Here is a 22,358-nt window from a genome sequence, read left to right on the forward strand (position 1 = left end):
TGACATTGAAGGGTGTGTTCCTACACGGCTGACTCAGCGCCGTCCTTGGCAATCTCCCCTGCAAACGCCAATGGGAATGTCAGCCAGAAATTCCAGCAAGTAGAATATTTTCCAAAATCGACCAATTTCTACTTTGTAGTTCATTCCAATGACGTGTGACACATGGACATCTGGTTGTGACTTTGATGGATTCTGTCACCACTAATGATGGCTGTGACAGTTGTCTTCAGTGTATGGTGATGCTAAACACACGTGTGTACAATTACCGGCATGTAGACGTGTGAGGCCAACATCTCTGGAGGGAAGAGCTGCTTCTCCTGGGGGAAAGCATTAGAGATCCGGCACATGACATTACCGATACAGTCACATAGTGGTCAGTGGTCTAGAGACCATCCAGAGGTTTCATCCCTGATGTGTAAGCGTCACACCCCCACTATACAGTCATGGTCACCCCATGTAGACCAACTAACTCAGTGATCTCAGGGTGGGAGCTTCATCCTCCTGTAGGACAACAAGGTTAGAACATCCTAAAGGTGAAACCTTGTAACGATCTCTATTACCTACCTGCTTCTACGTATCAGGACTCCACTGGGAAAAAATGTAGTTTGCTGCCCTAGCCCTTCCACTAAATACCCTAACCAAATCAGAATGGCTTGTTGCCACTGTCCTCCATTTGCCCACTTGGATAGGGAATAACCTCCTGATCACTGGGGGTCTAACCACTGAGAACCCCAGCGACCTCAAGAACGGGGCTCAAGACACCAAACTCTGCATCTCGATTTGAGCGGCGGTGCGCAGGCTCGGTCATTCATTGACTATGTGACTGCTGGAGAAAGCCAAACACACAACCCTCTATTTCAGGCATACGCATCTCCACTCTCTAGCGCCACCTTTTGGAATTAGCAATCCTAAAAGTCAATATCGACCCTCTGAAGAACCTTTCCACATGACTCAGGATATAAAGCCAAACCACAATCTCCATTCCCATACAGCTGTTTTGGGCAAAAACCTGAAAAAGATGTATGCAAGAGAAGGTTACACGGGCCAAAAATTTGCCGAATGAGCGTCCATAAGTATGTGGTAACATTACTACTGATCAGCTGACCAGCTGACAAACGAGCAAAACGTTCATCCCCTTATTGGATCATTCATGCCCTAAAATAATTGTCCAAGGCAGCACATCTCCCCAAGATCCCATGCAAACAGCATGGGAAGCAAACTATCATCACAGCCATTGTTCAACCCCCCCCCCCCCCCTTTAAAGTTTTCATCGGCCCATCTTAAAGGGAGTTAGAATGGTTGTCCCCTTTCGGAAAACTGTTTCTTCTAACTTCCATTAGTAGTAAAAACAAAAACTTGCTTTACTTACTCTGCCTGGGACCAGTGCTGAGTCTCCTTCGCTGCTTCCAGTATCTGTTATTGTCTGCAGTGCTAAACTCAGGTCAACAACGCTGCAGACAGTCACTGAAGTCAGTGGCTCTGCCAATGTAGAGGGTACAAACCACTCAGAGCCGCTGACCTCACTAATTGGCTGCAGCGCTGTCGAAGTGACATCAACGCTGCTCACAATAACAGACACTGGGAGCAGTGGCGGAGTGCTGGACCCGGGGAGGGTGGTTAAATCTTTTTTTTTTTTTTACGGATCTTACAGGACAACCGCTTTTAAAGGAGCACCAAGTCAGATGTTGCTGGGATGTCTGTACATCCCAACTAATGACATTGTATCGAATTGTAACTAACACTGTCTATAGATGTAAGATACATTATTTCATCTTTCTATGAAGGCAGGGAGATAAGCGGCCATCAGACACCACTTATCTCATGGGCCTCAAGTTAATGCCATCTTGGAAAACCTCTGGATATCTTATACGTGTATTTTTTTTTTTTACATCCTGGTGCTGACAGTGGCAATTTTAAATAATTACTTCCAACCCTGGCCCTCGGGTCGTATTCTTGCTGCCTTCCCCCCCGTCCCTATCACGTGGATCGTAGACATAGAATACTGTACGGCTTACAGTAAATTACACGGTACTAGAAAGCACAGATGAGCGCCAGATACACTTATAAGACCGCGGAAATAGTGAGCGATAATTTACATACTCAGGACACTTACAGATGCCGGAGTAGCAGAGCTGATTTTGGCATTGGGTCCGGAGTAGCAGAGCTGATTTTGTCATTGGGCCCGGAGTAGCAGAGCTGATTTTGTCATTGGGCCCGGAGTAGCAGAGCTGATTTTGTCATTGGGCCCGGAGTAGCAGAGCTGATTTTGTCATTGGGCACAATGCATTGGAATGTTACAGAATACACAGGACTACATCAGTTTATGGCATATCTAGCTCTGCTTATGACATATCTAGCTCTGCTATATATATAGCCCTGGATAGTCCTTGGTATAATGTTAGATCACTTCTGCTCAGGTTTTTTCTTTTTTTTTTGGAATCTCATCAAAATGTTGCAATTGTTTAAAGCGGGCAGATTCCCATCTCATGTGTCTCACGTACGCAGCACATGTGGATTTTATAAGAGGCCAATGCGAAGTAGGATGGATCGGTGCAGTATGATAAGATGGCCAGGAAACCCTGGCGCTTTTCCACTGCAGACGTTATTACTCCTGGTCCGTCCACTTTGGATTAACCTGGAGTTAAGTGGTCAAAAAATGGGAATTTCTCATCTATAATTATGAGGACGGTTGTGAATATATGGATAAACCTCCAAGTTCTGAATTGGGCTGAGCTGCAATACCAGAAACAGCCTGGAGTGGCGCTGTTTCTAGAATAATAAACAAACCCTTTGTTGTAAGTGTACAACTCTGCAGAATATGTTGGTGCTATATAAAATCCAACTCTCCCTTGGCTGAGAAGAGAAATCTCCCAGATGCCAATATTACTCACCTTCTGATCACTCCCTGGCGCCCCTCAGTGTCCTGGTGTCAGGATGTTCTGTGCGGCAACGCCAGGGAGAGAAGTGGAATGTAAGCACAAAGGGCCGGGTCTGAACTCTGTATAGATTGGGGGCTCTGTTCGGGGGTCTCTATAAATAAAGGGCCTGGTCTAGGATATGTAAAGATGCGCAGTTTGTATACATTTGGGTTTCAGTTTGGAGTTTTTACACAGGGGTATCTAGTTTGGGCACTTTATACAAGGGGGTCTATATTCAGGAAGGGGGAGTATGGTGTGGGGTCTTTATACAGGCAGAGACATGACTTGACCTTAGGATGGGTCATCAATGTCTTATCAGTGGGGGTGCGACACCTCCACCGATCAGTTGTTCCCAGTGTTAAGCAGTCAGAACTGCTCAGTTATGGGGTAGCCCAGCTCCGTTCTGTCAACGGAATAGTGGCCGCGGCCGAGTACTGTATATATTGATTTGAATAGGGCATGAACATGCAGTACCCATTATACAGTTGAGGGAGCTGTGCAATATGATGACCCCACAGACCACCCACATAGTATGATGCCCTCATAATGTTTCCCCACACAGTATGATACTCCCAAAGTCCTCCACACAGTATGATGCCCCCACACAGTATGATGCCCCCACACAGTATGATGCCTCCACTTTGCTCCTCCACATAGTATGATGCCCCCAAAGCACTCAGTACAGTATGATGGCCCCACAAACCACCCACACAGTATGATACCCCCACAGACCACCCACACAGTATGATACTCCCAAAGTCCTCCACAGAGTATGATACCACCACACAGTATGATGGCCCCACACAGTATGATGGCCCCAAAGCGTTCCCACACAAAGTATGATACCCCCACACACAATATGATGCCAACACTTTGTTGCTCCACATAGTACGATGCCCCCAAATCACTCAACACAGTATGATGCCCCTCACAGACCTCCACACAGATTGATACCCCCACATACTACGATGTCCCCAAACAGTATGATGCCTCCACAGATATCCACACACATTAAGATGCCTCCACGGTACCCTCACACAGTATGATGTCCCACAGCTACCACACAAGCATCCCACTTGCATGTGTGCCCTTCACATCCCTGTTGCTGAGCCGGTCTCTGCTGCACAGTCACCAGACCTGAGAATGTCACATTACCTTGCCGGTCCTTCAGTCTCTCTCCAGACTCAATGCTGGAGTGGGGATCTGATGGCTCGCTCCTCCACCATTGTGTCAACTGTATCTGTGTCCCGGGAACACATATACAGTTGAAGCCGGGACAAAGCCCTGACCTCCAGGACAACGGGACATCTCCTCAAATTCGTGACTATTCCCTGGATCTGGGATGATTGTGGACGTATGTATTTAGAGTATATGGATAATTCTAACAGGAAGGACTTGTATCTTGTCTAAAACTTTGAGAATCATAAGGAACCTTCCCCTCTGGAGGATGATGGCAGAGCGTTGACAGATTCACCCCACAAATGGCTGACTCCCCCTCACAACCTCTGTCATAGAGCGGTCTCCAGGGAGATCAAAAAGCTTCCAGTAGTAAATAAGTGAAATAAATATAATGGACAAAGTGAAGCCCCTGACATCCCCCCCTCCACAGGACAAAGGCCGGGGGTCACGAGGAGGTGACCCTCATACTTTGGTGTGGTATGTCAGGGATGGTCTGTAATCCATACTATACTATATATACATTGTACTATACTATATTCAGTATATAAATGACACTGATCAGTGTGATCTGATTTTCTCGGATGAGCAGAAGATTGAGAAAAAAAATGTCTCCATCTCCTCCATTCTGTCAGTTCTCGGAAATAGGACTGCACTCAGATGTCATCCGAGCGCAGTCCGATGTTTTCCACGGACTCATTGACTTACATGGCTGAGTGCGATCTGCATATCGGATGCAACTCAGGCATGCTGTGCCATATTCTCCCGACAGATGCTGTCCGAGAAAAAAAATCGGACATGTGCACGGCCCCATAGAATAACATCGGTCCTAGTGCGATCCGATGTTTTGTCGGGCCGCACTTGCACAGCAAATACGCTCGTGTGCACCTCTAACCTATGAGAGTCTGAGGTAGCAGAGCTAAGTTTGGTATATGGTGCAACACAATAGATATTATTGGGATAATCACTAGTATTAGATGAGGATTAGGCTACTAGAGGATGTAGTGTCAGCGTTACATGACACATTCAGCTCTGCTACGTCTGTATCCCTCAGGCACAGAGCAGCTTCATGTTTCACACCAGACATTATTTTGTGTATGTCCTCAGTTGGAACATTTCTTTGTCCACTTACATTAATAGCAGGAGCAATGATTAACCCCTCAGAGGCCAGTGTGTGGGCTCCTGCACAGCTCATAAACTCATATTACAGCTCCCAGCCATGAGCTCACTGGTTAGGATGTGAGTCTGCTGGGGGCTGGGAAGGAGGGCAGAGCAGGGGGAGAGGGAGGGAGGCTTCTGGGAGTTCAAAAAGTGTGCTGGAAAGTCAGACACTTCAGAGAAAACCTCCATAAGACAACCAGGACCCTCATCATCCCAGCACTGAGCAGAGACAGGATCTGTGGGACCTGCTGCTACTGACTTGTGAGTGCACACTCAGCCCATGGGATGGAGGCAGAAAGTAGTGGCCACCACCAGTGCCAAATCCTGGTACAGTCAGCTTCATGACTTGCTGCAAGGTCTATTAGAAGAGATGCTCTGCAGATGTTGCATTCTATACAGCTACACTGTTATATATGGGTGGAGAGATGCTCTGCAGATGTCACATTGTCATGCTGAGATACACTATTATACATGGGTGGAGAGATGCTCTGCAGTTGTCACATTGTAATGCTGAGATGCAACTGTTATACATTATATGGGTGGAGAGATGCTCTGCAGATGTCACATTGTAATGCTGAGATGCAACTGTTATAAATTATATGTGTGGAGAGATGCTCTGCAGATATCACAATGTAATACTGAGATGCAACTGTTATACATTATATGGGTGGAGAGATGATCTGCAGATGTCACATTGTAATGCTGAGATGCAACTGTTATAAATTATATGGGTAGAGAGATGCTCTGCATATGTCACATTGTCATGCTGAGATACACTATTGTACATGGGTGGAGAGATGCTCTGCAGATGTCACATTGTAATGCTGAGATGCAACTGTTATAGATTATATGGGTAGAGAGATGCTCTGCAGATGTCACATTGCAATGCTGAGATGCAACTGTTATAAATTATATGGGTGGAGAGATGCTCTGCAGATATCACATTGTAATGCTGAGATACACTGTTATACATGGGTGCAGAGATGCTCTGCAGATGTTATATGGACATGGTGAGATACACTGTTATATATGGGTGCAGAGATGCTCTGCAGATGTTATATGGACATGGTGAGATACACTGTTAAATATGGGTGGAGAGATGCTCTGCAGATGTAACATTGTCATGCTGAGATACACTGTTATACATTATATGGGTGGAGAGATGGTCTGCAATTGTTATATGGACATGGTGAGATAAACTGTTGTAGACTATAGGGGTAGAGAGATGCTCTGTAGATGTAACATTGACATAATGAGAAACACAGAGAGTAATGCTCTACAGGTTTCATTGAGGAATGTACTCTAGGGGTCAGAGTGACATCCAGCTATAACATGACAGATAAGTGATGCTCCTTGCACTATGTGTACGGGACTTGTCTGGAGTAATGCTCTGCAGAAGTGATATAGTTTGTAATGAGTTAAATGTGCAAGTGACTTGCACAAGGACAATGATCTGCAGCTGTGGTCATTGACATGTATACCTCGCTTTACTAGGGTAATGCTCTGCAGCAGGTATATAGTTTATGGTGTGTAATGCTCTGCAGAGGGCACATTGTTTATGAGAAGCCAAGGGAAATTCTCACTTGTATAAAGTGATGCTCTGCTTATGTGAGCAAAGGAGAACATGCTGCTTCTTATAAATGTGTATATTCTGTTTCTGGAGTAATGCTCTGCAGTAATCATGATTTGATGTTCTGCATGTGTTACCTAGGTCATGATCAGTGAAGTCTGTGTGTCACTTGAATTGAGCAATAAACTGCAGAGATTGCAGATCTTATAGGATGTGAACTGTACAGTATATATGTATATTACTTGTATGGAGTGACGCTCTGCAGCAGTTATACATAATAATAAATGAAGTGTATATGTCACATCTTGTTTGGAGCGATGCTCTGCAGAAGTGATATAGCTTATAGTGAGTGTTGCCACCTTGAAGTGCTGTTCAGCTAATGATCTTCCCACAACATTGATAGAGATGGTCTGCAGATGCTGCTCTGTCTTTTGAGGAGTGATGCTCTGCAGTGGGTTCCTATAGATTTTCTGCTGATAATGATAAATTCTCATGAGACATGTTCTTCTTAATCAATGATTTAAATTCTGGAGCCCTCCCTGGGGCCAGAGTCAGGGTTTCAGTGTAAGGATATGGCGTGCCTATGTCCCTCATGGTATATGGCACCTTAGTAATGTCTTGTATTATTATATTATCTGGGCCAGCTCATTATACTGATCCATGGGTAGCACTGAGGAGTTTCACAGCACTCCTGGTTTACTGGTCCCCCTGCATATGTCCCCCACCCCAGCTGCACAGTGTAGCGCAGACTCCGCTGGTTTACCAATTAGGGGCCCTTCCTGCCTGTGATGGATATTCCTGTGCTTCGCTCCCCCTGTATTAACCCCAGCAATGCAGATTAAATAAATTTGAAGATATTTTCAACATGATTTTTAAGAATGTTTGTTATTTTTTTTTACATGTATATTAAAAAAATCAAATCTTGAAATGTTGCAGTTTTCACTCCGGTCACATAATCGGCTGACACCTCCTGTTCTGTAGAGATCACTTCTCAGCAGACGTTTCATTATCATCACAGGCAGGATTAAAATCACTAGTAAGACCTGAATAAGGATGGATGGAGAATTGTAGGGCAATGTTTTTACATATTCTACAGTTATCAACCTACCCTCAAAATGTACTCTAGGCCATACTTATCCTATATTGCCAGTGCTCGATAGTGGTCTTTTTAGAGCAGACTTGTTGGGAGATTTTGTCTGTACTACGGTTATTAAAATGTGAAAAATTCTGAAAACTTCACAGAAATTTTTTGTTTGGAATGTAACTGATGGCTTCATTGGAAACCTTCACTCAGAAGATGCTCGTGGTTATGTCCTTGAGGGTAAAGACTCATGGTCTCACATCTTGATGTCCGCACTGGGGTCAGGCAGATGGGATGAAACTGAGATCATTTTTGGATTAGTAAATATTTGGTGGATGGATGTTCCTACTCCCTACCCTCCACTGAAACTGCTCTAACCAAAATTACTAACAACGTACTGCCAAAGCTAACAGACAGTTCTCCATATTCATTCTTCTAGACCTGTTCTTGGCCTTCTATACAGTCGACTACTCCGCCCTACTACAGATCCTCTGGCATCAAAGCCCTTGACCTCACCTTGATCTTCTCATACCTCACTAACCACATATTTAGCATCTCCCATTCCTGTACTACATCCTCATCCCGCCTTCTCTCTATCAGTTCTGTCCTGGCACTTCTACTCTTCGCCATTTATACCTTTGGCCTGGGACAACTCATAAAGTCTTATGGCTTCCAATACGGTCTATACGCTGACGACACACAGATCTACCTTTCTGGTCCAGACGTCACCTCTCTGAGGTCCAGAATCCCAAAGTCTTATGGCTTCCGTTACGGTCTAGAAGCCGATGACACGCAGATCTACCTTTCTCGTCCAGACGTCACCTCTCTGAGGTCCAGAATCCCAGAGTGTCTATGAACCATATCCTCCTTCCTCTCCTCTCACTTGCTAAAACTTAATATGGACAAAAGTGATCTCATCATCTTTCCTCCATCCTACCCAATCTATCTATTACTATAAGAGACATCACGCTTTCCCCTGTACCCGACATCCGCTGCCTCGGAGTAACCCATGACTCTGCCCTGTCCTTCAAACCACACAACTAAGCTCTTACCATCCCCTGCCGCCTCCAACTCAAAAATATTTCCAGAATCTGTCCTTTCCTCAACCCTGAATCTACTAAAATGTTAGTACCTGCCCTCATCATCTCCCGTCTTGACTACTGCAATATCCTCTTCTGTGGCCTCCCTGCTAACACTCTTGCACTTTCCAGTCAGTCCTTAACTCGTCTGTGTAAACCTCGACTCTGATCTCTCCTTCAAACCACATATCCAAGCCCTTTCCACTTCCTGCCAACTCCAACTCAAAAATATCTCCCGAATCCGCACATTCCTCAGCAAAGACTCTGCAAAAACACTAGTGCACGCCTTCATCATCTCCCGCCTCAACTACTGCAACCTCCTGCTCTGTGGCCTCCCTTCTAACACTCTGACGCCCCTCCAATCCATCCTAAACTCTGCTGCCCGACTAATCCACCTGTCCCCCCGCTATTCCCCGGCCTCCCCCCTCTGTCAATCCCTTCACTGGCTCCCCATTACCCAGAGACTCAAGTTCAAGACCCTAACCTTGGCATACAAAGCCATCCACAACCTGTCTCCTCCATACATCTGTGACCTAGTCTCCCGGTACTTACCTACATGCAACCTCCGATCCTCACAAGATCTCCTTCTCTGCTCCCCTCTTATCTCCTCTTCCCACAATCGCATACAAGATTTCTCCCGTGCTTCCCCCCTACTCTGGAACTTTCTACCCCAACACGTCAAACTCTCACTCACCGTGGAAATCTTCAAAAGGAACTTGAAGACAGACCTCTTCCGGCAAGCCTACAACCTGCAGTAACCACCGCTCCACCATACCGCTGCAGGACCAGCTCTACCCTCACCTACTGTATCCTCACCCATCCTTCGTAGACTGTGAACCCTCGCGGGCAGGGTCCTCTTTCCTCCTGTACCAGTCGCTGATTCATTTTGTTTAAGATTATTGTAAGTGTATTTGCTATGTTTACCCCCTTTTTCACATGTAAAGTGCCATGGAATAAATGGCGCCATAATAATAATAATAACTCGGCTGTCCGAATATTCCATCTTTCTCCTCACAACTCCTCCACTTCTCCCCTCTGCAAATCCCTTCATTGGCTTCCAATTCCCCAAAATATCCAATTGAAACTACTAACATTGACCTACAAAGCCATCAATAACCTTTCTCCTCCATACATCTCCAAACTAATCTCCTGATATCTTCCCTCATGCAATCTCCGGGCCTCTCAAGACCTCCATCTCTCCTCCACATTCGTACATTCCTCACCCAATCACCTCCAAGACGTCTCCCAAGTATCCCCCATCCTTTGGAATTCTGTGCCCCAATACATCCGATTATCCGCCACACTCAGAACTTTCAGAAAGAACTTGAAAACCCATCCGTTCAAGAAAGCTACAGCCTGCAATGACCCCACTGCCACCTCACCACCACCATCAGAGCTGCCACAAACCCCTCTAACCTACTGTCTCCCTCCCCATTACCCTCTAGACAGCAAGCCCACAAGGGCAGGCCCTCTCCCCTCTTTACCAGTCTGTCAGTGTTAGTTTGTAATCCCTTCTCATGTACAGCACCATGGAATCAATGGTGGTCTAAAAATAAATAATGTCCACAGATGGTCTCCACTATGCTTGTTGGTAACGGATGGATATTATCATCTTCTATGCATGTGATTGGCCATCCAAAGCTATTAATTCCTATGAAGTTGAAGATGAGCATCTTGAAGACATATGTGGATCTCCCTCCCTTGAGAAGAAAGTGAGACCATAATATAGGCTCTGACAATCAAATATGGCCGACCTGATTGCTTCACGAAAGGCATTTTATCGATGGAGGAATTTTCAACATTATGAAGGAACTATAAGAACCTATTAGATCATTTTACTTTTCCAGTGCCCTCAATGAATTATTGTCCACATTACCAACATCCGACTCCAATAACTCATCTGTCAAAATGACTTACTTTCATGTTAGAAATACCTTTTTGTTAGACTGGATTGATCATATAATCACATTGGCTTCCCGTCATAAAGTGGTACAATTATCATCAGTGTTTGTGAAAGCTTCCTGTTATGAAAAAGCCATCCACTTATGACCCGAGACAAAGCACAATGCCAGTCGACATTTTAAGATATATGTCCTGGCAATAGACATTTATCAACATAAAGGTGCATCTCACTAAATTAGAATATCATCAAAAAGTTAATTTATTTCAGTTCTTCAATACAAAAAGTGAAACTCCTATATTATATAGAGTCATTACACACAGAGTGATCTATTTCAAGTGTTTATTTCTGTTAATGTTGATGATTATGGCTTTTAGTCAATGAAAACACAAAAGTCATTATCTCAGTAAATTAGAATACTTTATAACAACAGCTTGAAAAATGTTTATAAAATCCGAAATGTCCTACTGAAATGTCTGTTCAGTAAATGCACTCAATACTTGGTCGGGGCTCCTTTTGCATCAATTACTGCATCAATGCGGCAATGTGTCATGGAGGCGATCAGCCTGTGGCTCTGCTGAGGTGTTATGGAAGCCCAGGTGGCTTTGATAGCAGCCTTCAGCTCGTCTGCATTGTTGGGTCTGGTGTCTCTCATCTTCCTCTTGACAATACCCCATAGATTCTCTATAATAGATTCTCTATGGGGTTAAGGTCAGGCGAGTTTGCTGCCAATCAAGCACAGTGATACTGTTGTGTGTAAACCAGGTATTGGTACTTTTGGCAGTGTGGACAGGGGCCAAGTCCTGCTGAAGTATGATATTTCCATCTCCAAAAAGCTTGTCGGCAGAGGGAAGCATGAAGTGCTCTAATATGTCCTGGTAGACGGCTGCGCTGACTTTGGTCTTGATAAAACACAGTGGACCTACACCAGCAGATGACATGGCTCCCCAAACCATCCCTGATTGTGGACACTTCACACTAGACCTCAAGCAGCTTAGATTGTGGCCTCTCCACTCTTCCTCCAGACTCTGGGACTTTGATTTCCAAATGAAATGCAAAATTTACTTTCATCTGAAAACAACACCTTGGACCACCGAGCAACAGTCCAGGTCTTTTCTCCTTGGCCCAGGTAAGACGCTTCTGGCGTTGTCTATTGGTCATGAGTGGATTTACACAAGGAATGTGACACTTGTAGCCCATGTCCTGGATACGTCTGTGTGTGGTGGCTCTTGAAGCAATGACTCCAGCAGCAGTCCACTCCTTGTGAATCTCACTCCAAATTTTTGAAAGGCCTTTTCTTAACAATCCTTTCAAGGCTGCGGTTATCCCGGTTACTTGTGCACCTTTTTCTACCACACTTGTTCCTTCCACTCAACTTTCCATTAATATGCTTGGATACAGCACTCGGTGAACAACCAGCTTATTTAGCAATAACCTTTTGTGGCTTATCCCCCTTGTGGAGTGTGTCAATGACTGCCTTCTGGACATCTTTCAAGTCAGCAGTCTTCCCCATGATTGTGGAGCCTACTGAAACAGACTAAGGGACCCTTTTAAACGCTTCGGAAGCCTTTGCAGGTGTTTTTGTTAATTATTCTAATTTACTGAGATAATGACTTTTGTGTTTTCATTGTCTGTAAGCCATAATCATCAACATTAACAGAAATAAACACGTGAAATAGATCACTCTGTGTGTAATGACTCTATATAATATATGAGTTTCACTATTTGTATTGAAGAACTGAAATAAATTAACTTTTTGATGATATTCTAATTTAGTGAAAAGCAATTGTATAAGAAGCACTGTATGTCATTTTTGGGTTGATCAGTTTTCTAATCTTGAAGATTAAAGTGGTGTGAGCTTTCAGTACAAAGATCCAAATCGCCTGTAAAGGCATAGTAGGAAGAGATAATATGCTGGCTCTCTATAGCCACCACTAGGGGGAGCTTAGGAGCCTTCTGCATACTGTACTAGCATTGAGTTTATACTATAAACAGTATGCAGTATGCTCCTTCTAGTGGTGATAGCAAGTAATTACCATGTAATTTTTTTTAAATGACAAATTACATTTAAGCATGGTATAAAGAGATGGACATACAGATTGAGAATATTGGCTGTCTAAATGTCCATTGTAGGTTCCAGTAGATGCAGTAGTGGCCTTCGTTGTCTATGTTCAGTTCCGGACTTGTTATTGTCTATGTCAGCGTGCTACTTGGGTTTGTTCCAGGTAAAGCTTCGAGGACACATAGGGAGGAATTGCTGCTCCCAGACACACTCCTCGTCTGTTCTTAGAAGAAGAAATCATGCTGGAAATTTGCTCCGTTTAATTAACTTTATACAATATGTACTGTACAAACTTGTTTGCCAACATTCTCATAAAAAATGTAGGTCTCCAATTTCCTAATTTCTCTAAGTAGAGAATAAAAAGATCTCTCTACTGAAAACATTATTGCTTACATATCGCAATCAATGATATATTATATTACTGTCATTTAAAGCAGATCTGTCACCAGATGTCACAATACAAACCAGATACCTTATTAAATAGATCTTACTCCTGATGAGGCTGGGGATCTTACTTTGATAATCCGTATCAGAATGGCTGTATAATCCCATTTTTGAAAGCTTAAACTCAATTTCCACACACCTAACCTGATAGCTCCTCAGTGACCCTCCTCCCTGCTGCTGCTGCTGCTGAAATCTCACACTGCTCAGTACAAGCTGCAGCTGTCAGGCTGAATGGTCGGAGACTTAATATTCTTGAACTTTTGAGCTCTCTCACTCTTTATACAGCCTTTCTGTCATGCCATTTTCATAGAAAGTACACCAGACTCATCAAGTCTAAGAAATATATTCAATAATGTATGCAGTTTGTTTTGTGAAATTTTGAAAGATCGAGTTTTATTTTATGAAATTGTAATTTATGAAGGTACTATTGTTTATTCTGGTCATTATGGGCCATCTGTTTCAAAGACCTGGTCTGGTCATTATAGTCCATCTAGTTGATGGACCGATATGGTTTGTATAGTCCATCCAGTTGAATCACATCAATGGTTGATACATGGTTTAGTAAAGCAATAGAAAAAAACTGAGCTGAGTGACAGCTGTAGTCTGTCCAGTCCATGCTTGAGTGACAGCTGTAGTCTGTCCAGTCCATGCTTGAGTGACAGCTGTAGTCTGTCCAGTCCATGCTTGAGTGACAGCTGTGGTCTGTCCAGTCCATGCTTGAGTGACAGCTGTGGTCTGTCCAGTCCATGCTTGAGTGACAGCTGTGGTCTGTCCAGTCCATGCTTGAGTGACAGCTGTGGTCTGTCCAGTCCATGCTTGAGTGACAGCTGTGGTCTGTCCAGTCCATGCTTGAGTGACAGCTGTGGTCTGTCCAGTCCATGCTTGAGTGACAGCTGTGGTCTGTCCAGTCCATGCTTGAGTGACAGCTGTGGTCTGTCCAGTCCATGCTTGAGTGACAGCTGTGGTCTGTCCAGTCCATGCTTGAGTGACAGCTGTGTTCTGTCCAGTCCATGCTTGAGTGACAGCTGTGGTCTGTCCAGTCCATGCTTGAGTGACAGCTGTGGTCTGTCCAGTCCATGCTTGAGTGACAGCTGTGGTCTGTCCAGTCAATGCTTGAGTGACAGCTGTGGTCTGTCCAGTCAATGCTTGAGTGACAGCTGTGGTCTGTCCAGTCAATGCTTGAGTGACAGCTGTGGTCTGTCCAGCCAATGCTTGAGTGACAGCTGTGGTCTGTCCAGTCAATGCTTGAGTGACAGCTGTGGTCTGTCCAGTCAATGCTTGAGTGACAGCTGTGGTCTGTCCAGTCTATGCTTGAAAGCTGTGGTCTGTCCAGTCCATGCTTGAGTGACAGCTGTGGTCTGTCCAGTCCATGCTTGAGTGACAGCTGTGGTCTGTCCAGTCCATGCTTGAGTGACAGCTGTGGTCTGTCCAGTCCATGCTTGAGTGACAGCTGTGGTCTGTCCAGTCAATGCTTGAGTGACAGCTGTGGTCTGTCCAGTCAATGCTTGAGTGACAGCTGTGGTCTGTCCAGTCAATGCTTGAGTGACAGCTGTGGTCTGTCCAGTCAATGCTTGAGTGACAGCTGTGGTCTGTCCAGTCTATGCTTGAAAGCTGTGGTCTGTCCAGTCCATGCTTGAGTGACAGCTGTGGTCTGTCCAGTCCATGCTTGAGTGACAGCTGTGGTCTGTCCAGTCCATGCTTGAGTGACAGCTGTGGTCTGTCCAGTCCATGCTTGAGTGACAGCTGTGGTCTGTCCAGTCCATGCTTGAGTGACAGCTGTGGTCTGTCCAGTCCATGCTTGAGTGACAGCTGTGGTCTGTCCAGTCAATGCTTGAGTGACAGCTGTGGTCTGTCCAGTCAATGCTTGAGTGACAGCTGTGGTCTGTCCAGTCAATGCTTGAGTGACAGCTGTGGTCTGTCCAGCCAATGCTTGAGTGACAGCTGTGGTCTGTCCAGTCAATGCTTGAGTGACAGCTGTGGTCTGTCCAGTCTATGCTTGAAAGCTGTGGTCTGTCCAGTCAATGCTTGAGTGACAGCTGTGGTCTGTCCAGTCTATGCTTGAAAGCTGTGGTCTGTCCAGTCCATGCTTGAGTGACAGCTGTGGTCTGTCCAGTCCATGCTTGAGTGACAGCTGTGGTCTGTCCAGTCCATGCTTGAGTGACAGCTGTGGTCTGTCCAGTCCATGCTTGAGTGACAGCTGTGGTCTGTCCAATCAATGCTTGAGTGACAGCTGTGGTCTGTCCAGTCAATGCTTGAGTGACAGCTGTGGTCTGTCCAGTCAATGCTTGAGTGACAGCTGTGGTCTGTCCAGTCAATGCTTGAGTGACAGCTGTGGTCTGTCCAGTCTATGCTTGAAAGCTGTGGTCTGTCCAGTCCATGCTTGAGTTACAGATGTGGTCTCTCCAGTCCATGGTTGAGTGACTGCTGTATTTTATCCAATCCATGGTTGAGTGACAGCAGTGGTCTCTCCAGTCCATAATTGACTGGCAGCTGTGGTCCATACAGTCTCTGGTTGAGTGACAGCTCTGGTCTGTCCAGTCCATGGTTGAGTGGCAGCTGTTGTCCATACAGTCTCTGGTTGAGTGACAGCTGTAGTCTGTCCAGTCTATGGTTGAGTGACTGCTGTATTCTGTCCAATCCATGGTTGAGTGACAGCAGTGGTCTCTCCAGTCCATAATTGACTGGCAGCTGTGGTCCATACAGTCTCTGGCTGAGTGACAGCTCTGGTCTGTCCAGTCCATGGTTGAGTGGCAGCTGTTGTCCATACAGTCTCTGGTTGAGTGACAGCTGTAGTCTGTCCAGTCTATGGTTGAGTGACTGCTGTATTCTGTCCAATCCATGGTTGAGTGACAGCTGTGGTCTCTCCAGTCCATAATTGACTGGCAGCTGTGGTCCATACAGTCTCTGGTTTAGTGACAGCTCTGGTCTGTCCAGTCCATGGTTGAGTGGCAGCTGTGGTCCATACAATCTCTGGTTCAGTGACAGCTGTGGTCTGTCCAGTCTATGGTTTAATGGCAGATGTGGTCTCTCTAGTCCATGGCAGAGTGAGCAAGGGCATTAACTATAAAATATAACTTTTAATAGATAAGTTTAAAATGTTTAATGTAAGACAATTATGGTGGAGACAAAGTGCACATACTCTCCAGGTCGGAGTAAGGCGTAACAACAAAGTAAGAGAGTAAAGCATGTCCCCTAAGTGGCGTACCAGACCCTGATCAGAAAGGATCATTTATTAATGCCTAAATGAAAAAGAGTCTCCAAGTAAGTGGACAAAATTAGACGTTTCTCAAGTGATCAAATAGTATCAATATGATGATCCTGCTCTTAACACAGGATAAACGTCTTAGAATGATTGAAAAAACGTTTCTCATATGCATTCAACATAGACAAGGTAGGATTACGATAATGGCATCAACAATAGAAAACGTTTATCATCCATATAGAATAACTGTAGCATCGGCGTCTCTGCCCCCTGACAGGCAGAGACGCCGTCCCCCTTACCGCCGCGCGCCTGGCCCGGCGTCTTCCGGCTCTCCTGCTGCTGCCGGCACGCGCTGCTTCCCGGGCACTGTGCTTAGGGCGCGCGCTCCCTCCCTCTTAAAGGGGTCGCGCGCACCGTCCTAAGGAGTCCCCAGCCAATGGCCGGAGGACTTCTCATATAAAAGGCACCTCCTCCAAAATGGAGGTGCCCGTGCAAGGTTGTAGTTCTGTGTTCTAACTCTCCTTCAGCCCTCAGGTCCCGCTGCTAGCCTGACTATCAGTCCAGTCCGCCAGTCTGACTACCAGTCCAGTCCGCCAGCCTGACTACCAGTCCAGTCCGCCAGCTTGACTACTAGTCCAGTCCGCCAGCCTGACTACCTGTCTCCGCCAGCCAAGTACACTCTCCAGCCCGACGGTCTGCCTACGGTCCAAACCCGCCAGTCTGTCTATGGGCCAGGCTTGCTGCCTACCCGGAGAACGTACCAGTTACCTGCCGTGCCTACCATCCAGCCTACCTGGAGGCTCCTGTTTGTTACCTGCCCCGTCTGCCAGTCCGTCTACCCGGATCACCCGTCAGCCTGCCTGCCGTGCTCATCTGCTGTACCGGTCAGTCTCTGCCTTCTGACCTGTGGGAGTCACCTGCTCTCATACAAGGACTGGCCCAGAGTAGCACCTGGTCCCTCTGCTCGGTCCTTCCCTGGTTCACGGAGTCGATTGAGCCGCCGTGCGACCTTGATCAGTCCGAGTTGATACCTAGCTACGCCCCTCTGGTCCCTCCTTGCACCGCAGCACAGGGGTTCCACCACCCAGATCCGTAACAATAACATTTAGAAAATTGAATAAAAGTAATGGAACGTCCTCACCCAATATGTGGAGTAGTACACATCACAGTAGGGAAAAAAGGGCGAGATGTTTCTGAAGGGGAAGCAGGTAGATAGGCAATGGTCCAGGGGAGGCGTATTTTTCTGCCCCTATTAATACCCTACATGGACTGCACTATCGCTGTGCCCCTTTACTCCTGCCCTAACAAGGACAGTCCACATCTAGACTGCTCTGGTAGCCCTGTGCTTGCCCTGTAGCCCCGACGCGTTTCATCCTTTTGGAGTCATCAGGGGACCCTACTGTGTAGCACCATAAAGGCTAAGCTATCTCAACATGATAAAGCATAACTGTCTTCACTAATCTCAGGTGAAACTGATAAAATATAACTAAAAGTTATATTTTATAGTTAATGCCCTTGCTTAATCTCCTGATGACTGGGTATGAGTTATATATTTGAATACAAATCATAATATTGCTATCTACATCCATGGCAGAGTGATAGCTGTGGTCCATAGAGACTCCGGTTCAGTGACAAGGTGTTTTCTGGATACGCAATGTTTGCACTGTACCTGTCGAGTACACGCATCGCCTACAGATGTTCAGTGCATTCCTTAATAGGTCACTTAAAGGGTTACATCATAATCTAAAGCAAAGTATACAATAACCCTTTAGCCAACTGGCATGTCTGTCCTCCAATTCTTCCCGCATCCAAGCCTACTGTGTAGTACTACTAGACCTGTCACCGTTAGTAGGGTGGTTTCCTATCACTTTTCCTTTTGTCTATGCTCCATTCCTCACGTTCTCCTTCCCCTGTCATCTAAGCTTCACTTTCCTCCATGTCATTCCTCCCAGCAGCGCTCTCATTACTAAATGACTTTTCAGGATGATGTTGAATAACCCTGAGGGGCTTCAGATCTCCTCCACTACAGATGCTCTTTGTCTTTGCTGTTCCCTCTATTCGCTCCAGCTGCGGTAGTCGGATTGCGGGGTCTGACTTTCTCAAGGTTAATGAATCTCACAGGTTATGGATAAATTGTGTTACTGCAGAAGGTAGCACCACACTCAACTGCGAAGGAAAATAATGCAACCTTCCTGCAGGCTGGACTTCCCTCTAAAGTAGATATTTTGTAAAAATTAATTATTATTAACCATTTAACTGCAATTATATCTTTTCTGTTCTTTGTGTGATGAATTTTATTATAAATTCTGATTTGGGCAATTTTCCAAATCAGTAAAACACGCTGCAATTTTGCAACAAAATCACAGCAAAACAACTCATGATTACTCTTCCTTTGAGCCATGGGCGGACAAACCAATGGTGCAAAACAGGTAAAAAGATCATCTCACCGCTCCATTGAATTATGGTGGTCATGCGATACTCAGTAAGTTTGGTGCACGGATCTGTGGGCCAGGTCCGACAAGCAGCAGTGGCTTACGCGCTTCGAGCCCCAATTGGTTCTAGTCATAGCTATAATTTAGAACCTATTGGTGTTCGAAACGCGTAGACCATGTGTTTCTGTCTTTTTAATACTTTTTTTAATTTACCACCTGCTTTTATTGAATATGAAATAACGTGCAATTTTATCCTATTGTCTAATTTCTGGTGCTGGATTTTCCATGACCTGTTTTGCGTCTATTGCTGCTTGCGGGACCCGGCCCACAGATCCGTGCACCAAGCTTACTGAATATCGCATGACCACCGAAATTTAATGGAACGGTGAGCTGATCTTTTTTTTTTCTTTTTGTGAAAACCATTGCTGCAAACCTATGCAGCCTCACGGGGGCCAAAGGGGTAAGGGGGCCCATTTCCACCTCCAAAGCAGGTGGATTGTGCATTATGATGAGCTTTTGGATTGCAAAGGGCCCATATATTGTTCTTAAGCTGAGGTCCTCTTCTGTCTGTTTCCACTCCTGCTTTAAGCTGTGTAACGTAAGAGTCGTTGTGGTTGTGATCCATGCTAATTATTAGGGTTCTTTACTGACTAGATATATGGCACTGGGCAAACAGTAATCCTACTGGAGTCTAGTGATGTCCTGTACTTGACTTTCTCCGATACTCCCATAGACAGTGAATGGAGCGGAGGTTCGAGCGTACGCACCTTTGCTCCATTCAAGACACGGCTCTGCAGAGTGCATTTACTGTGATCCAGAGCCCCTTTTTCAGGTTTGCATGTGGTCCCAGTAGTCTTTCCCCTAGCAATCATTAAGCTATCCCCTATCTTGTGTATAGGGAAAAATTTGGTCCCAGTAGTCCGTCCCCCAGCAATCAGCAAGCTATGCCCTATCTTATGGATAGGGAAAAATTAGGTCCCAGTAGACTGTCCCCTAGCAATCAGTAAGCTATCTCCTATCTTATGGGTAGGGAAAAAAATAATTCTGGGAATAACCCTTTAAGTAGAAAGGAAATAATGCTCGACTCTAATATTGTTGGTGGTTTTGACAAACTCATTTTTAACATACCCTATTAGAAAATCTGAGTTAATAGAGGGGGGGGGGGGTGTCCCCTGATCAGGATCCTCATCTCTTGATCACAGTGGAGAAAAATTGCAAAGAGTGTCTCTGTCTCTGGAGGACCTGCCCAGTCCTGTAGTACACCAATAACCAATGTCATTGATTTAAATGGACTCTGTGTCATGCTTCATTTCTCCTGTGGTGGTGCTGTAGGGCAATGAAACACTTAAGCTGTGTGCCCACTATGCGTTTTTCAAGCGTTTTTTATGCGGAATTTCCGCAGCGTAAACAGTTGCAAAATGCTTGGTAATCCGATCCCCAATGAAAATCTGCATGTTCTGTGCCCATGCTGCGGAATTTTCCTCAGCGGATTTTCCTTGCGGAAAAATCCGCAGCATGTCCATTATTTGTGCGTTTCTGCATGCGGATTTGAGGTCCCAATGCATTTGAAAAACGCAAGTCAAATCCGCATGTAAAAACGCTGCAAAAATGCATGTAAAATCCGCAAGCGTTTTTGACTGCCAAGAACATGCAGAAACGCTGCAGAAATTTTCTGCTTCATTTCTGCATCGTGGGCGCATAGCCTTACTGCCAGGTTTCTAGGAAGATTACAGCTGATTGCAGGGAGACACTGTGATCAGCTTATGGTCAAAGGAGGTGTCTAACAAGTAGGAATTACCCAAAGCGGAGGACCGTTTTAAGGTTGTCTGTCCTCCTTTGGTCCTTGCTCCACAATAAGCCGGTTGGACTAGAACCATTTGTAGCAACTATCCTCCATCTGCACTTTCAATATGGCCTGAGGCTATCATTGAAGATTAGGTTTATTTAAAGTATTTTCTTGTCCTATTTATGGCCCTAGGGTCATTCTTCCTTCTAATTATCTACATATTTCAGTGTAAAATTAACCATATGTTTTCAGATTTCTATATACTACGATAGTAACATGAGCGTCCCCTAAACAGAACATATTATAGAACATCAGATGAAGAATCCAGCTCCACATCTACAATAAATGTGCGTTACCAATCAGATGGGAAAGTGCATGAAGCCTGTCTCAGAACACAGAATTTACATTCCTTCCCCTTCCTAAGGCTCAGTTTACACCTGGATTTGCTATAGTCAAATCTGATGTGCATTTTTTTTTTAATGCTTGTTGGTCAATCGAATTTTTGCCATTGCACATTCAATCGCACTAATCTGGATCTTTTTTTGTGCAGAATTTGCGCAAAAAAAATAAGCACGCGGCAGATATTAAAACGGGTAATTATTCTGCATTTATTTTTTCAGATGATGTCGGGGTGATAGCAGAATAGGGCAGGTAAAAATTTCAAAGCACCGTTGTTTTTGTTTTCAGAGGCAAAAGTCGCTGCCAGGAATATCTGACAGAGGCTTTATCCTCTTACCCCGGCCGAGCTGAGCGCCCTCATTTATGAGGAAGTAGGAGAGATTGATGTCTGAACCCATCTAATGTGTACGGCCACATTTAATGGGCCCGATTCCTCAAGACCGGCAATGTTCACGCTGGTCTTGATGAGGGGGTGTGCTGGAGTCAGACTCTCTTGACTCCTTAAGAAGAGTCAGACGAGTGGCGTACGCCTCCTTGTGCGCCTCGCCATAAATCCTACACTAGCCCCCTGCTGGAGTAAGATTTGTGGCATAGCGAATGCCGCTGTTCGTCATGAATTTGGTATACAACGGTCACCATGCCCTCGTCCTACCCTGGTTCTGCCCAGAATCTGCCATAATGTTGTTATTCAGATCATAAATGCTTATGAGGCTGTTGAGTTCGGGTCAGGAGACCCGTGACCGGTCCAGAAATCATGGTCATGGTCCATAGATGGATGTTGAAAGTCGAATGTGCGAAACCAGCCTAAGGGTATGTTCACATTGTGTCTTTTTCCAGTGTTTTAGAGCTGCTTCTCTCCTAAGAATGTCAGGAAAAGTGCCAAAAAAAAGCTCAAAAGAATCTTCATAGTGATTTCTATGGAAAAACGACTCACTGTTCGTAAGTTCAGTCTTTTCAGCATCTTCTAACAACTTCAGGATTTCATAAACGCCTGGTGGGAGAAAAAGGAAGAGGATGTAATGTCTCCTGATGAAAAAAGCTCCAAACTATGCACTGTCCATTGAAAATGCTACAAAAAAACGCTTCAGGGGAAAAAAAATCTCTTCAGGAAACGCAAAACTCATCTAAAAACTCCCCAAATTAGGAGC

The 22,358-nt window shown here is 45.2% G+C and overlaps 1 protein-coding gene across 1 annotated transcript in view; it reads left to right on the forward strand.

The window, feature by feature from the left end:
• Positions 1-5,359: 5,359 nt before the first annotated feature.
• Positions 5,360-22,358, forward strand: part of LOXL2 (lysyl oxidase like 2) — a 59,775-nt gene continuing 42,776 nt past the window's right edge. Inside the window, exon 1 of the mRNA XM_073653732.1 lies at positions 5,360-5,516. The gene's annotated coding sequence lies outside the window, so the exon portion shown is untranslated. The remainder of the gene's footprint in view (positions 5,517-22,358) is intronic.

Source organism: Phyllobates terribilis, unplaced genomic scaffold (assembly GCF_046119375.1).
Source record: "Phyllobates terribilis strain yellow unplaced genomic scaffold, ASM4611937v1 Scaffold_11__3_contigs__length_659146591, whole genome shotgun sequence".
NCBI classification, from domain to species: domain Eukaryota; kingdom Metazoa; phylum Chordata; class Amphibia; order Anura; family Dendrobatidae; genus Phyllobates; species Phyllobates terribilis.